This window comes from Vicugna pacos, chromosome 19 (genome assembly GCF_048564905.1).
Source record: "Vicugna pacos chromosome 19, VicPac4, whole genome shotgun sequence".
Taxonomy (NCBI): domain Eukaryota; kingdom Metazoa; phylum Chordata; class Mammalia; order Artiodactyla; family Camelidae; genus Vicugna; species Vicugna pacos.
Genome location: NC_133005.1, coordinates 44,962,018 through 44,978,688, shown reverse-complemented (window position 1 = coordinate 44,978,688; position 16,671 = coordinate 44,962,018).

Here is a 16,671-nt window from a genome sequence, read left to right as displayed (position 1 = left end):
AGGGGTGGGAAGGGATAAACTGGGAGTTTGGGATTTGCAGATGCACACTACCATATATAAAAGAGAGAAACACAGAGGCCTACTGCACAGCACGGGGAACTATATTCAATGTCTTGTGATAACCTACAATGGAAAAGAATAAGGCAAGGGATATACATGTGCAACTGAATCACTGTGCTGGGCACCAGAAGCTAACACAACACTGTACACCGACCACACTTCAATTGAAAAAGGCTCGCTCTCGCCCAGACAATGTTCAGCTCTGGGGCAGATTCTGAGAATACCTGGAATTCTGTCTTTGGCTACAGTACTCACAGGCAGATGCAAAACCACATTGCCAAAGGAAGAGTTCTTGCAAAACCAGTACACCCACATTCTGTAAATTTATCTCACGCGTGGCGTTCATTTGCAGTCTGTGATGAAATGGCAATTGCACAAACATTTAGAGGCCCCCATGGAGGCAGCGGGGTGGACTATGGTGAGGCGTGAGGCTCAGTCCCAGAGTCCAGGCCTGTCGGCGCCCACGGCTGTGGGGGCAGGTGAGAGGGAGGGAGGGAGACACAAATCCTACTGGAACGGAAGGCAGGGCCGGGGCTGGGGGCCAGTCTTTGAAGGCTGCAATTCAGAACAACGGCGTTTCTGGGCAAAGGTTTTTTTTTTTTTTTTTTTTGGTGAAACAGAATTTCGGGTCTGGGCACTCATTGGAAGACAGCTGAGCCTGAAGGAGACTCGGGGGTGGGGGTGGAGGGCACTTTGAAATTCCATCCCGGGGGTTCAGCCAAATTCTCTCTCCAGATGTGAAGTCAGCAGACACGACCACATTTCAACGCGTGTGTTTTAGTCCCGTGCTCAGAGGCATCGGGAGAAGGAGCGGCTTGCGACGTTGGCCCCACAGCACACACGCCCCCTTTGCGCAGTGGATCCTGCAGCTGGTTTATAGACTGCTGGCTTCTCAAAGCACGTCATTAATTATGTGAGGGCTGTGATAATCAAAAGTCATCACAAATCAGAAGTGAATAGGAAGACATTGCTTGTGGTTTATTTGCTTTGGGAATTTTAATATTTTCAGAGATGCTGGAAATAAATTATATTAGGAAGCATGTTTCTAAAAGGACAGCGAAAAACCCTAAGTTTACAACCAAACCCTGCAGCACGCAGTCCTGATATGACATTCTGAAATGCTCAATAATGCTATAAAATCTCATCCATGGCAGACACAGCAGACTGCTCCAGAGGATTTGCTGGCAGCATCTGCCACAGCAGGAATATTCTTAATAGAACATATAAAAATGCCCCAGGCAGTAGCAAAAGAAAGTAAAAAGGGAAAAAAAAAGGATATTTCCAGAAAAGAGAATGTTGGAAGCAATCATAATTATGCCTTAAAGAGAGGGCTTGATTGCTTCACCAAGTCACCCAGGGCACAGTGATTACAAAACTCATCTCTCTTCCAATCTTGGTAAGACAAGCCTCCTTAATAATCTAAAAAATATTGCTGTCTCTCTCCCAACCTCTGTGAATCAATAGTATTTACAACCCCGAAGGCACCGCGTTCCTTTTGTATCAAGGAACACCAATAATAACGTACTAATCCATCACAATAGAGCATCTCACCGAATGGGTGCTTTCTAAAGACCCGGAAAGTGGAGGACGTTTAAAACTCATCCTCTGTGGCCCTCAGCAAGACAGCCTGGATCTTTACGGAGAACCGGGGTGGTGTCATATTCTGTGGTGCCTTTTTACAACAGAGGCCAGAAGAGGCACCACAGAAACAGGAGCTGGTGTCCAGGGAAAGAGGAGAGGGGAAAATGCATTTAGAGCTGATTCCCAAACACAGATGTGAAAAGAGGGGTGTGCGTGTGTGTGTGCGCGCGCGCGCGCCTGTGTTCCATATTCTGTGTTCACTGCCTTATTAAAGTTGCTTCAACAAAGTCATACAGATGTGGTGGACTTTCCCCCACAACGTGTTTTATTGCAAGTGCACAGAACCGAGAACTACAAGCAATCAGCTAAATGAACCGGAAGTTCAACTTTCTGCTTGCAAGTTAAGTTCCCGTGCCTCCTGGTTAAAGCGTGAGCTCCCAAAGTGGCTTATTTCTGGAAACAAAGCCCGAGGGTGGGGGAAACAACACTGGGACGCAGGGAGACACGGGGCTCTTCGCAGGAGGGCGCACTAGCTCCCCGGCCATGGCGCCCTGCGCGGGGCGTGGCCAGCTGGACGCAGCCGGCTCCTGCAGCCTGACAGAGCCCTTGGTAAAATACTTAGAAAAGTTGTCAGCCTGCGGCTGAACACGGCCGCTGTTAAAAATTAAATTGTATAAATTCATAATTAACAATTATATTAAAACAGAGGTAATGAATATTCAAAATCTCCCAGTTTGGAATAATTTCACTACTTTCTACTAATATCGATGCTGCTGGGGTGAGTTAGGTCCGACGTAGCCAAGGGCAGAGGCACCACGTGACGGTGCACTGCTCTCATCCCTCCTCAGCTCCACGGCCCGTAATGTCGCACTGCAGCTTGAGACGGACCACAGAATGACACCCCAGGAATCGGCAAACGCTCCTGTCCTGTCCCGAGAGCTCAGGGCCCGCTGTCAACCCGCTACCAGGCACGCTGCCAGGTGCAGCTCACCAGCGGTACAGCCTACTTTTTAACTGGAAGAGAATTAAGTAAAAACAAAGTTTCAGCACGCAATCTAATTCTGTGGGGAACTAGCTAAGTCTCTTTTTTTAGCAAAAGGAGAATATCGATGATTCATATTTGGGCACAAAGCAGACATGTATATTCAGTTCTGCTTACTGAGAAGACAGAAACCGACTGTATTGGTTGCTAAAGAAATTCGTCAGTGAATGTTGTAGACTTAACAGGACCAACCACAACAAGCTCCGGCATAATGATGGCCTCTGGGGAAGCGGCAGGAGTCGGGACGACAGAAGTCTTCCAGCGACTCTGACGGTCAAGCTGCGTAGTATGCTGCCAGCCCAACCAGGAGCGGTCTGGCCCGAGGCTCCGGGGACCCCTGCCGACAGGAGCCTCTCTGCCTGGGGACCCGGGACTAGCCAGAGAGTAGCCCTGCAGGTAGATGGGGGTTTTGGGTCACGTGCGGCCAGCGCCCCCCAGAGGGGCTGGAGGGGATGTCGGCCGCGTGGGCGGTCAGTTCTGCACCCGCGTGGTGGAACCCACGTCAGTGCTCTGGGCAACGTGCCATCACTCACTGAGGCTGGGAGGGCAGCACTGTCCCACCTCCGTGGAGAGACCCCAGTGGAAACCACGCCCTCGGTTCCCTCCTGGGCCCCACCCACGAGTCTCCTCCCCCCACTGATTTTAATCTCTGTCCTTTCGAGGTTAGAAACTGTACCCATGGGTATAAGAGTGAGTTCTGTGAGTTCTTCGAGCAAACGGTCCAGCCTGTGGATAGTCCTGGGGGGCCCCAGGCTCTGCAGTTGGTGTCTGAAGTGAGGTGGTCTCGTGGACTGTCCTCTGTAACCGCATAGCCGTCCAGCTCCACAGAGACCCAGATACCACTGGGGGCAGGCACGGCTGCGGGAGGGTCTGTCTTCACACACCCTGGGAGAAGGCTGCCCGCTCTCGGGGCTCCCAGTGCGGGATCTGTCATGGCAGCTCAAACAGTGAGGGCCAGGTCTGCATTTCTTATCTCACTCTTATCATGCTCAAGACGATGTTTCAGAGGACTGGCCACAGAGCCCCGGAAAGAACTGAAAGCGTGGAGGACTGAGAACTTACAACGCAAACTTTCAAAAAGAACCAAGCGATAAGGAAACCCGGTGCTCAGTACACACTTAACAAACGTCAGCGGAGCGAGTTACGACGTCCGAGGCGCCCTTCGCTGGTGCAGCTTGGGCTTGGTTTAGGTAAACTGGTGGCCTTGAGAATCCGTAACAAAGGGACTGTGACCTTGGGCACACGCTGGGACCCATGCCTGAGGCCAGCTTCCTCGCCCACGAACTAGAGAGGAATCCAGCTTCCCCAGAGGCCAGTTTTGGGGATGAACAGAAGTAACCGCGCAACAGTTTAGCGAGGAACCTGGTGCAGAGTCCTCACCCGCAAGCACCTGCAATCACTGAGAATGTCATTGCTTGGGTGGAAAAAAGGGAGTAGATTTGGGAAGTTCAGACTTGGATCAATGTTTTCAGAACCATTAGGAACAAGTCTGGTTAGCCACCCGAGCCCGGCCTCTTCGGTGGGGTTAGTTCTCAGCTCGCCGTCTCTGTGGTCAGGATGTGGCAGCCTTGTGCCTGTGAACTTGGGGTGATTCTGGGGCGGCACCGGCGCATCTGTCATATGATGCGCTCATTTGCTCTCTGGTTGTAACTGTGGTCTAGCCTTTCCCCTTCTTAGCCATATTTTAAAAGGAAAAAAAAAAAAGCAAGCAAGCAAGGGGACAAAATGTTATCTGCTAGGACTGTAGCAAAATCAACTACTTTGGTGGAGATAATCCAGCTGTGTTCACATATTGTCAAACATCTGGAGAGAAGCTTAAAAAAATCATTTGAATCAAACTGATGTTTGGGCCTGCATGATTATAAACTCTGCTTGGTTCTTTGCAAGTACCTGGCCGAATCTTTACATTTGCAGCCGGCTGTTATGGGGGTACAGGCCAGAGAGAGAAATAAAATGGAAATTCACATCTCCTCTGGTGGCCGGGAGCGCGTGATACGCCGTCCACAGGCTGAGCTCCAGGGAATGCACTCTGCAAATTAAAGACTGGCCCAAGGCAAGAGCTGATCTTGCTTCCCAGCTATCACAGATAAAATGCTTTCCTCATCAGCGAACCCACGCAGGCAAGGTCATTTGGAAACTGGAGAACGTAAGAAAGTCAACATCTGTCCAATGTCCAAAACAAAAGAGAGAGAAAGAAAGAAAATGAAAAAGGCCGTATTCTCTACCTCATGAACAAACACACCAGATTTGAGAATCTGTTATTCTGGTTTGTAGTTTCCAAGAATTCCCTGAAGTCAAAACCGAAAGTAAACTGCAAGCGTGAGTCTTGCTCACACATAAAAATCAAGTTAAAAATTTGCAAGAATTGACAAAAACCACAACCAGGAGATAAACATTCAAAATTAAGGTACAGCCATTTACCTTCAGACTGACAACAATTTAATAAAACGTCTGCCCAGACGTAATTCCTTCAGATGCGTTTAGCTGTGTCTGTGTAAAATCAGTCCGTACACACGACTTACAGGGAGATGCCACGTGCATCCAGCAGGCAGGCCGCCCTGTGCCGAGTATAAGCATTTCTAAGACAACCAAAAGGTAACTTCATTATCACCAGTAAGTACATTTTGCTAGGAAATATTTAACATGCTTGCATAGAGATGGAATATAGGAGAGGCTTAAAAAAAAAAAACCTTGGCTTGATACCCATTTCTCACTCCCCAATATGGTATCTCCCTGGAAAGTTTTTTTAAATACATAATTCCAACAGAAATTCCATTCTTCCGGAGTGCTCTGATAAAAACTGGAAAGCCTCAGGTTAGTGATTCTCGTATAATCAAAACGCAGACTCTGACAAACGCTCCCACAGACCCCTTCCTCGTTCCCAGAGGGACAGAAAAACACACGTGCAGTTGCCCCTTCCAGCTCTCCCTGTGCCTGATCGAAGTCCCCTGACGGCCACCCGGCTTGTTCAAACACACCTTTTAAACGTGCAGGCTTATGAAACTTGCACTCACGTTTGAAGGCCTGTGCACACTCTTAGGACCCGCTTAGTGAAGGGTCCAAACTCGACATTTTCAGGCTCTTAGCGTATTGAACAGGGAAAATGTAAAATGCATGACCTGGATAAAAGAGCCATTCTTCTCATGGGCTCCTGGACTTGAAGCCGGCTTCTTTGTTCTCAGTGAAAATTAGTTTGGTAACAGCTCCGAGTCCACGGCGCACCGCGAGCCCCATCCCCCACCGACAGAAACTGGCAAGAGGGCCCCCTCGGCTCGGGAGGGGCCCCGGGCTCAGCGAGCAGGAAGACTGAATTGCTTCTCACCCCGGGGACAGCAGACGCGTCCAAGTTAGTTACTGGACTGTTAATAAAGCCGGATCCCAGAGACCTCGTGGTCCAGCTGGCTGCTCTAACCTCGACTCCAAGACCCAGGGAAGCCATTTGCGTCCAAAATTGCCCAAATCAATTAACCTTCTCTGGTACTATTCCCTACTCAGGGGCAAAATGCTGTGTGCAAAGGCAAACTGAGGTCTTGGCCGGGCCCTCCGAGGTAGTAACAAGCCACACATTCTGGTCAACAGCCCAGCATCGGACGGCCTTTTCTTAATGCAAGTAGAAGGCGGCATTAACTTGCCGTGCCACCTAGAACGGCCTAGAACGCACTGCAAACACGCGCTCTTTACACTCAATCTGGATTCCTAGTGGAGGTTAGTAAGGTCACATAGTCAGTCATCACACCTGGAAACTAACCCACTGGAACTTTTTTAAAAAAAAGGTGGGGTTCCGGCACTGAGGTGAGACGGCCCCTCTATGCGCAGGGCTCACCCCACCCTTCCGGCACTGTCTTCCCAGCACCCATCAGGGCCCACCACGGCAAGCTTCCCAGAAAGTGGCATCTCCACTGATTCTGTTATTTCACCACAAGCTCATGAGGGGCATTAGATGGAAAACGAATTGCTAAGGGGAGGCCCCCTGCCCTGGGCTTCGGGTTAGAAGGGCTCAAGGTCAAACCCCTGCTTCATGCCTCCCCTGTCGACCAAGTTGGCAGTAAGTCCCCTCAGCTGGACCAAACTTCAGGCAAGTTTCTTCCTGCCGAGGGGCCCCTGACCTCCCTTTTCTGAGAGCATCTTCTTTAGAAAACTTTTCATTATAAATTCTTCCTGTGCCTCCAAGATGTAAATCTTCCGCAGACCAGGAATGACTTTATCAAGGACCTGAAGTGCCTCTTGGGAGGAGACAGGCCACCTCGGTCTCTGTGGGAGGTGGGAGTCTGACTTCCACAGGTGACAGTCAGCAAGCCGAGACGGCCTCCTCACAATGACCACCTCCCCCAGCACCCTTCACGGCTCCCCACTAGCTCACCCCAGCCCTGAAAGAAGTGCCCCCGCCCTCTCCACCGTTTCTCCAACAGAGCTAAGTCCAGTCTCCTTCCTCTGCCACAAGAGTCTGGGATACAGGGCCCCTGGCCTGAGTCGCACCTCTGGGGCAGTTTTCCTGCTGCAGCTCTGAAGTCTTGACTGAGCTAGGATGGGAGTCACCGCTGCACACTCAGGCCTCTCGCCCAGGACCCGGGGGCTGTATCTTTGCTGCCTCTGTCTTCACTCCTAGCTGAGCCGGGCCACTGGTGAGTCTGACTCCTGACCCAGGGCCGGGACCACAGCCCTCCAGACCCAGTGTCCTAGACCACAGCCCACCTGGCCCAGGGCCGGGACCACAGTCCACCTGACCCAGGGCCAGGGCCACAGCCCGCCTGACCCAGGGCCGGGACCACAGCCCGCCTGACCCAGTGTCCTGGACCACAGCCCACCTGACCCAGTGTCCTGGACCACAGCCCTCCTGACCCAGGGCCGGGACCACAGCCCACCTGACCCAGGGCCGGGACCACAGCCCACCTGACCCAGGGCCGGGACCACAGCCCTCCTGACCCAGGGCCGGGACCACAGCCCTCCTGACCCAGGGCCGGGACCACAGCCCACCTGACCCAGGGCCGGGACCACAGCCCACCTGACCCAGTGTCCTGGACCACAGCCCTCCTGACCCAGGGCTGGGACCACAGCCCGCCTGACCCAGGGCCGGGACCACAGCCCGCCTAACCCAGGGCCGGGACAGCTTTGACCCTCAGGGTTCTGCGTGCATTCTCAGGCTGGGTTGGAGTTTCGGACATCTCTGAGAAGCTCCACTGGTTTGGAACATGGGACATGCCCGCTGAGATGTCACTGGGTGGAGCTTCAGTTCTCTGGTATTAAGTGGACACTTTGTCTGTGCGGACCTCGCTCCGACTGTCTGTGTTGCTGTCACTTTGGCACCTTCCTTTCCTGTGGGAAATCTCACTTTTTACATAATCTTTTTTTAAATTTACTTTTTAAGGATTTTTTGCTCTTTAAAATTTTTTTTGAAGTATAGTGGATTTGTAGTGATTCATATGTACAGCAATGTGATTCATTTATACAGATTATATATATATATATACACACAAATATGTATTCTCTTTCAGATGGGAAGTCACACTTTTTAATAATTTTTAAAAACTTATTTTTAAAGTTTTTTGCTCTTTAACACTTTTTTTTTTTTTTGCAGTTTAGCTGATTTACAGTGATTCGGGTATACAGCAAAGTGACTCATTTATACAGATACATACACATCCACACACATAACTGTGTCTTCTCCTTCAGGCGGGGACTCGCACTCTTCTGACTATCTCTTCTGCAGACTCTTGTTCCACACTTGGTGCCAGCGGTCTGCTTCCCTCCTCCCTGGCATGGTTTTGCTACAAAGCATCTGAAAGTTCAACAGAGCAAGGGCAGTACTGCCAGCGAAGAGGAGGCCTGTTCCGCTCTGGGTCTGTGAAAGGTCGGCCAAGGGCAGGGATGGAGGATGGCGCAGAAGCAGGGGTCCTGGTGGGTGTGGGGCTCACATCAGGAAGTATGGTCAGCACAGCTCGGAGGCCGATGGGAAAAGGGAAGGACAGAGGGAGGACCCACAATGTGCCCAGATGTGCTGCCTGGCGATGGAGAGAGGGGAGTCAGCCTTGGGCTGGGAAGGGAGGGGGTGGGGGAGGGAGGACTCTCAGGACCTAGATCTGTGTGGGAACCAGACAGGACACCTGTGTGATGCTTTATTTAAAGCAGCCTTATTACTTTCGGAATACAGAGGCAGGAGAAGATTGAGGAGCCCTTAGAAGCAGGACGGTCGGGTCCTCTGACTCAACAAACAGGCAAGAATAAATCTGACTCAGAACCCCGACCGTGTGCATACACACGAGTCTCCTCCACCTTCCAGGGCCAGTCCTCCCCCAGGGAGGGTGCGGAGGGGCCCGCCAAGCCTGCGGCTAGGCAAGGCCTCCAGGTGCCGCTCCGCGGTGTCTGAGCGCTGAGCTCTCGGGGTGCTTCTGTCTCCACAAGGGCTCTGGGGAAACGAAGGCAGAATTTCAACAGAAAGTTCTAATCTGTGATGAGATTCTGGAAAGTCTGAAAAAGGAGCGTGGTCCCTGTGCTGGCCTCGCAGAGCTGCAGGGCTTCCCAGTCCTGGGCTGGTCTCGATTTATTCATTAATCCAGCTAAGACCTCATCCTCGGCACTGTTCTTGTCAGAAAGCCTCACTGTCCCTCAGTAATCTGAAGGGCCTGCGAGTGCCGCGCTGGAATGAAGCGGAGCACGAGCAGTGGCAGGCCTTTTGTCAGCTCAATTTTTAATGGCGCCTTAATTTTTCTTGGCCTCCGCCACCAGGCTTCACGCGGGCTCCTTGCCCCCGGAGCTCACGCGGCCTTCCGGCGGCTTGGGCAGCGAAGTGCTGAGTCATCCTCCTCTCATCACTTGCCAGTCAAGTGTAAAGAGAGCCTGCGCTTGTTCAGTCAGATGCCTCTGCAAACAGCACGCGTCTCCGGCGGGGACGATTCCAGGTCAGCGCACAGGTTAAGTGAACAACCTCACAAGCGCAGAAGTGACACAGGAGGACAAGACACCAGTTCCAGAGAGCAGTGGTTCAGGGAAGAAGCAATCAAGCCCCCGCCCCCCAGCGCCTCCCCTCCCACCGGGGCCTCTGCATCTCCGGGCGCCTGCGCCAGCCCGGGGGCCTCTCCCCTCCGCCTGGAGTCAGTGGCTCCTGAGAAGCCCATTTGGGAAAACGCCTCATCACCAGGCCCTCATCCTTCCAGAGGGAGGAAAGTCACTTCTAATTTCCTGCAAAGACGCCCTGCGGAGCTCCCCCGTGCTGGTGTGTCAGGTTCTGACAGTCAGTATGTTAGCTCTCAATGAGCTAGTGTAGCTCATTAACCTGCACAACTGACAATTAAGAGAGCGTGCAGGGAAAGCGTTGCTTTTCTTAATACCCTTTTTAATTTCAGAAAAAGCAGAGGGGCAGCATGCAAGCCTTCCCCCCGGACGTGCTCAGGATTCCAGACCCAGGGACTTTGCATGTTAATCCAATTTGCTTCTGAAATTGCCACTATTCCTTTCAAATATTTTGCATAAAATCGGGGAGGGAGAGGTAAGTGATACAACATTTACTTTTTAAAGTTCAGACATAGACACATGTGTCTACAAATGCAGCCCAGTTCTGCATTAGGAGCCTGGTCCTCCGCGAACTCTCACAGGTAACGTCCCTGGAAACAGGTGTGAGCAGAATGGCGCCTCTTGTCTGCGCTTCGGGTGGAGGGCGCCCCACTGATGAGGTTGGGGGACCTGAAGAGTTGAGCATCAGCTGCCAAGAGGGCCACTGAGGAATGACAGTGATGTCACCCGTGGTGGCCGCGACCACTGGCAGAGTGACTGCAGCCATGCTTCCGGCCGGGCACTCCCGCTGATGCCCTAGTCCAGCTCCCTCAGCCCCCGGAGGCCTGCTGACCTCTTGATGCCAAGCTCATCACCCACTGCTCCCTTGCCCATGAGGAGATCCCCTCTCCGGGAGAGCCAGCGCTGCCACCCCTCAGGGGTCCGTGGGACCCCCACTCAACACGTGCCCTCCTGCAGCAGCCGCTTCACCGTTCTGCACCTGAGGACACCTCTGTTCACACGGACAGTGGCCGCCTGGCCTCTGGAGTCCCTGCTGTCTCCGTCCCCACGGGAAGACCAGGTCACTCCCAAAGGCAGGTGGGTCCAGGACTCTGGGGTCACCCCTTCAGGACCCAAACCTCCCAGCCATTCCAACATGGCCAGGCAGCAAGGGGACCCGCCGGCACCCGGGCCTGGGGAGGGAGGGAGGTCTCACCTCCAGTGGCCTGGGCACACCTGCGCTCCGTGAAGGTAAGGTGGGGATGGGGGCGCCCTCTCTCTGCTACTGAACAATGACGACGGCGGCAGGAGGAGGGCCAAGTCTGTCACTTGTTCTCCTCCCGTAACTGAGTGGAGGTGCCCACAGACAACAGCGGTGGGGACAGCAGGGGCACGCACTTACTCTGTCTGTCCCATGCCTGCTGTGGTGAAGGGCCCCTGACCCTCTGCTCCTGGGCTTTCACACCTGTGCACGTTCGCTTAGTAAACACCCCTGGCTTCCTACCAGCAGAGAAGACCGACAGACGGAGTGGTCTCGGACCAGCGCCCACCTCTTGCTGGATACGCGGGTGGTTTCCTGGTTACCAGTCACCAGGCCCCGCCCCCTGTGCGTGTGGAGGTCCCTGGGGATCTGCTGACCTTTGCTCCTGGGTGCCCATTCCTGGCAGGGACCTAACATCCACCCCAAACCTGATGCACAGAAAGCTCTGGGTCAGGGAGCCTCTGTAGTCACTGCCCGTTTGAACTCCACTGGCCAGCAACTGGGATACAGTGATGCCCAGTACGACCATCTGCTCCCAGGTACCGACCTTCTCAGCAGGGTGATGGCCAAATGGGCCAGAGAGAAGCTAAACTCACCCATCGGGCAGTGCCAGCCACGGAGACAAGGAGGCAGTGATGGGACCTTGGGGAAGAGCCTCTCCAGGGGCTGTCTGAGATGCAAACTGATTCAGAGAAAGGAGACAGTTAGGGGGAGATCTGGGTGAGAAACTTCCAGAGAGAACACAAGATACAAGAGCCCAGAGGCTGGACTAGGCTTGCTGGGCTCCCAGATGGACGGTGCATGGGAATGGCCGGTGCTCAGAGGTGGTACCTGGGAGGAGCCGGAGGGGCTGAGGCCAAGGGCGCAGAACACTGAGGGGACCAGCAGGACCAGAGGACTGCTCTGCTGACCCTGCCAAGGCTTCACCCGTCACTGTCACCACCATCACCACCACCATCATCACCACCAGCATCACCACCAGCATCACCACCACCAGCATCACTGGCACCTCCACTGTCACTTCACTGTTACTGCCATTGTCATCACCATCCTCACCACTGTCACTACCATCCTCACCATCACTGTCATTGCCCCCTTCATCGTGACATCACTGCCAACACCAAACTTCAGCAGAGTGGCTCTAACCCTGCTGACGTCTCTGGGTCTCTCCACTTTAGTGTTACCTTTAACAGAGTTCCCTGAAGGAGGATAAACAAGCCACCCCTTCACTTCAGGACGCACAGGGAGATGTGAAGCTCCGGTGAGCAGAGAAACTGATTGGAGATGTCAACTTCTGAGGCACATGGAGAAGCTGGGCTGCGGCAGCCACAGAGGCAGATGCTGGGAACAACTAATTGTTTCTAGACGGGCCGGGCAGTGACTGCAGCACGGACGCTGGTCCACGAACTCCATGTAGGTACCAACTGTTTTCAAGCGACTCTGTTTCGGCAGAGACTGTAATCATTGGTTTGTTCTCTTTTAAGGAAAATTCATGCTCTGAAAGGAGGATTCTGGTACAAAGAGCCTCTTGCCAGTCAGTAATTTTCTGACAAATTAAAACACCAAGTTTTCTTTGTGCAGTGAGTTTCCATTTATTACCCCATTGTGAATCCAGGCTTCTGGTTCTGTGTGTGTTAGCTCGCTCACCCCTGGGAGAAGTTTTCCTATTGCTCTCAGAAGCGCTGCTGCATTTATAAAACAACTGTGTCTTCACGTAAGTACATATAATCACACGACTGATACACCCGGCGTACTGGGCACACTGTCTACCTGGAGAAGCCTCTTCGCAGACCTCATCTTGGGAGCTGCCTCCCCCACGTCTCCTGTTTTCTGAAGGTGTGTAAGCTCTCTGTGCATCCATTTTGTTCAAGGCTGACTTTTGTATTCCAAAGGCCCATTGACTTACATTACAGTGGCTCTAAAAAAAAGCACAGCAGAGTTTGAGCCAGGCACTTTTGACAGCCTGGCTGGACCATTCCTTGTTGCGGGGCTGCCCTGTGCCTGCAGGACACTTGGCAGCACCCCTGGTCTCTCTACCCACTGGATGCCAGTAGCATCCTCCCCCGAGTTGTGACCACCAGAAATGTTCTCAGGGATTGCCAAATGACTCCTGGGGGACAAAGTCAGCTCTTGAGAACCTGGCCTGCAGAACCTGGTGTTCTTACAACAACCAAATGATGACTGTCATCCAAGTTATCAACGCTCTCCACTTAGGAGTGGGGAGGCCCATCCACGCCTGAAGGCCAGGGACGGTGGCCTCAGTGCACATGCAGGGCAACAGGCTTCTGAGTGATTTTGAAGCACAGTGACAGCCGTCTCTCTTCCCTTCTCTTTCCTTCAGCCTATCACCCTCCGTCTGTCCATCCATTTGTCCACCCACCCATCCACCCATCCACCCATCCATCCACCCATCCATCCTTCCATCCATCCATCCTTCCATCCATCCATCCTTCCATCCATCCACCCATCCATCCATCCATCCATCCATCCATCCATCCATCCACCCATCCATCCACCCACCCATCCATCCATCCATCCTTCCACCCATCCATCCACCCATCCATCCATCCATCCATCCATCCACCCATCCATCCACCCACCCATCCACCCATCCATCCACCCATCCATCCTTCCACACATCCATCCACCCATGCACCCATCCATCCATCCATCCATCCATCCATCCATCCACCCATCCATCCACCCACCCACCCATCCACCCATCCATCCACCCATCCATCCACCCATCCATCCTTCCATCCATCCACCCATCCATCCATCCTTCCATGCATGTTAGTTTGGCTACTTCACACCTGCCGGGGCCCACGCTACAGATGACAAGTGAGGACTAGATACAGGATCCTTGGGGAACTAACTCATAGTTGAGCACAGTGGCTCTTATGAGGGTGGTGCCACCCCAAGAAGCAGGTTTGGAAACACAGAGGGAACATTTCAGTTGTCACAATGTCTGGGCACCGTGAGCACCTTGTAGGCAAGGGCTGGGGATGCCAGGCCTCCTGCAAAGCACGAGACGTCTCACGTGTGCACCCCGGGATGGCCCACCGGTTCATCTCGTAAGTCTAGAATTATTTGATACCGGCCCTTAATTTTGTTTTATATACAAACATCGCCTGGTTTTGCAGGGTTTCAATCTACGGTAAATATTTTCGGAGTGAAACTGCCATGGAAACAGAAGGAAGGTTGTCCTTTGAGTTGTTCGAACTTCCCAAAGTGTTCTTCACCATGTCAGAGAACTGTATCCCTGACAGCAGTGCTGACCTGGGGCCCTGAATCACTAGTCTAACCTGTGTCTGTCAACATCTGCTTTGTCACCCAGAGGTTCCCTGGACAAGCCGCTGGCCCCTTGCCGGGTCGTCCAGCAAAGCCCCGCCAAGCACTTACACACTGAAAGGCCTCATGCTTCTGTGGACGTGCTCCTCCTCACGCTCCTTTATGTCACAGTAACACAATACATCGATTATTTTTGAAGATAAGCCTGTGGAGATGGGACAACCCCAGATCCTGATGGTGGTGGGTAAACCAATCTACACATGCGATAAAATCACATAGAACCTTCTGGGGTGATGAAAATGTTCTAAAATTAGATAGTGGTGGTGGGTGCATAACTCTGTGCATAAACTGAAGAGCACTGAGCAGCATTAAAAGGATGAGTTTTGTGGCACGTGATTGTGTCTCAGTGAAGCTGTTAACAGAAGCGAAGTCTTAAATGGGTCCCAGCTGCTCTTCCACTAAAGCCTGAGCCCCCACTCTGCTCCCAGGCCTCTCAGTGTGGATGCTGGCACCCACACGCTCCGGAGCCACCGCTCTCACTCACACAGGGGTCACCAGCCAACCCCTTTCGGCTTCCTGCCCGGCCACAGCCCTCTGACCTCTGCGCTTACAGCGCCCCTCCCTCCCCCTGTGCCCAGCCACCCCTGCGCTGGCTTCAGGGTTCCCCCCTGGCACCCGCCCACGTCCGACGTGGGCACCCTCCCCACATGCAGGTGGCGGGCACCCACCACAGCACTCAGCCTCGGGCTGTGGACTCCCTCTTGATCCTCAGTTCCACGGGGACAGGAGCCATCTCTGTCTTGGTCACCTTTAAACGCCCAGAAGCCAGCACGGAGCCTGGGAGAAAGGGCACCCAGTGAACACCTGGTGAGTGAACGTGAGAGTGTTTCTGATCGACAGCGGATGGGCTCAGCCCCTCCGCACAGGGTGATACGGGGGCTTCGAGAAATTAAGTGGCGTGATTGATCGCTACAATGGATGACACATAAATTACCACCTGTTTTTAAAATTGTGTGGAACCCACCCCCGCAGTGCAGGTCAAAGTGGTGGCATGTGAATTAGGTTTGCGCACCGTTATCCACGTCATTTCACTGACGTGGGACTCACGACGACCACGACGCTGTCACTGGGGAATCTGGGTGAAGGATACAAGGGACCTCTCTGCACCTTGCTTTCTGCAATTTTCTGTGAACCTATGAAAGTTCCACAATAAAGAGGTAAAAGCATGTCGAGGGCGGGGGCCGAGGCCGGGCCCCCAGGGCTCTCTTTCTCACAAGCACACGTGGGCTGAAATCGTCAGTTAGAGACAGCGGCTGAACGGGAGGGGCCCTGGAGGGAGGTCACGGCCGACCTACACTCGGTGGATGATTCTCAACCTGAGTCTGATCCCCTGGGGCGGGCGGGGTCCCCAGGGGCAGCTGGGGCCCTGAGCACTCACTGGCCTCAGGCCAGGCCCACAGAGGGCCCTCGCCCAAAAGATGGATTCTTCTCTGCAAAGGTAATTGGCCCCAGGACGGGACGGGAACCAGGCACCTCGCCGTAACATGAACAGGGTCATTCCCCTGAGAGTCCTGGGCCACATGCCAGCCACCAGGGTGGACTTCTTGGTCTTTCAGACTGCATCCTATAATCCCATTAAGGGAGACAGGCAAAAAGTTTGGTTTCTAAATAAACACGAACCAATCTATGGCCTGCACACCATTCCTCCGTGGTGCTGAGCGCCTTCCTGGACGCAGACCCGCATGGACAACCCGTGAAGTCGGCATTTTCAGCATCCTCCTCCAATCGACACAGGGCACGGAGCGAGGCTGGGGGAGGTCCAGCCACTTTTCCGGACCTCACGGAGCGGGATGGGAGGTGTGTGAACCCAGAGACTGCAGGCTGACCGCTCCGCCCGGCTCTCCCGGCCACAGCTGCATCTCCAATGTGAAAGCTGAGTTCCTTCATTGTAAGCTTGGCTCAAAAACCCCCGCCAACGCCACCATCCCACCCCAAAGGCCGGATGCTTCGACCTGACAGTTTTGAGAACCATAAATTGTTCGTGTTCCAAGACATCAAATGGTGACATTAAAACTACTTAATTTAATATCCTCCATATACCCTTTCATTGCCTCCCCGCCTCCTTTCAGAATTCTCCTGGCTTATTATAAACTGTGATCATCACTTCCCAGGAAGTTGGAGTCTCACTTCTCCATTTGCTTCTTAATAAAACGCTTTTCTATACAGTCAGCTTGGGAGGAGACACGTCACGAGTCTAACTTTCAGAAGCTGCAAGACTAAATCAAACGCCGGCCCTGCGCCTGCCGCGAGTGGCGCTGGGGGCGGGGCGGGGACGGGCGGAGGGGGAGGTGGGAGGGGGCGGCCACGTCGCGGGTCTTTCTCTCCTCCTGTCACAGGTCTCACCTCCTGAAACACGGACGCGTGGCAAGCGAGGCCTCTGCACGTATCA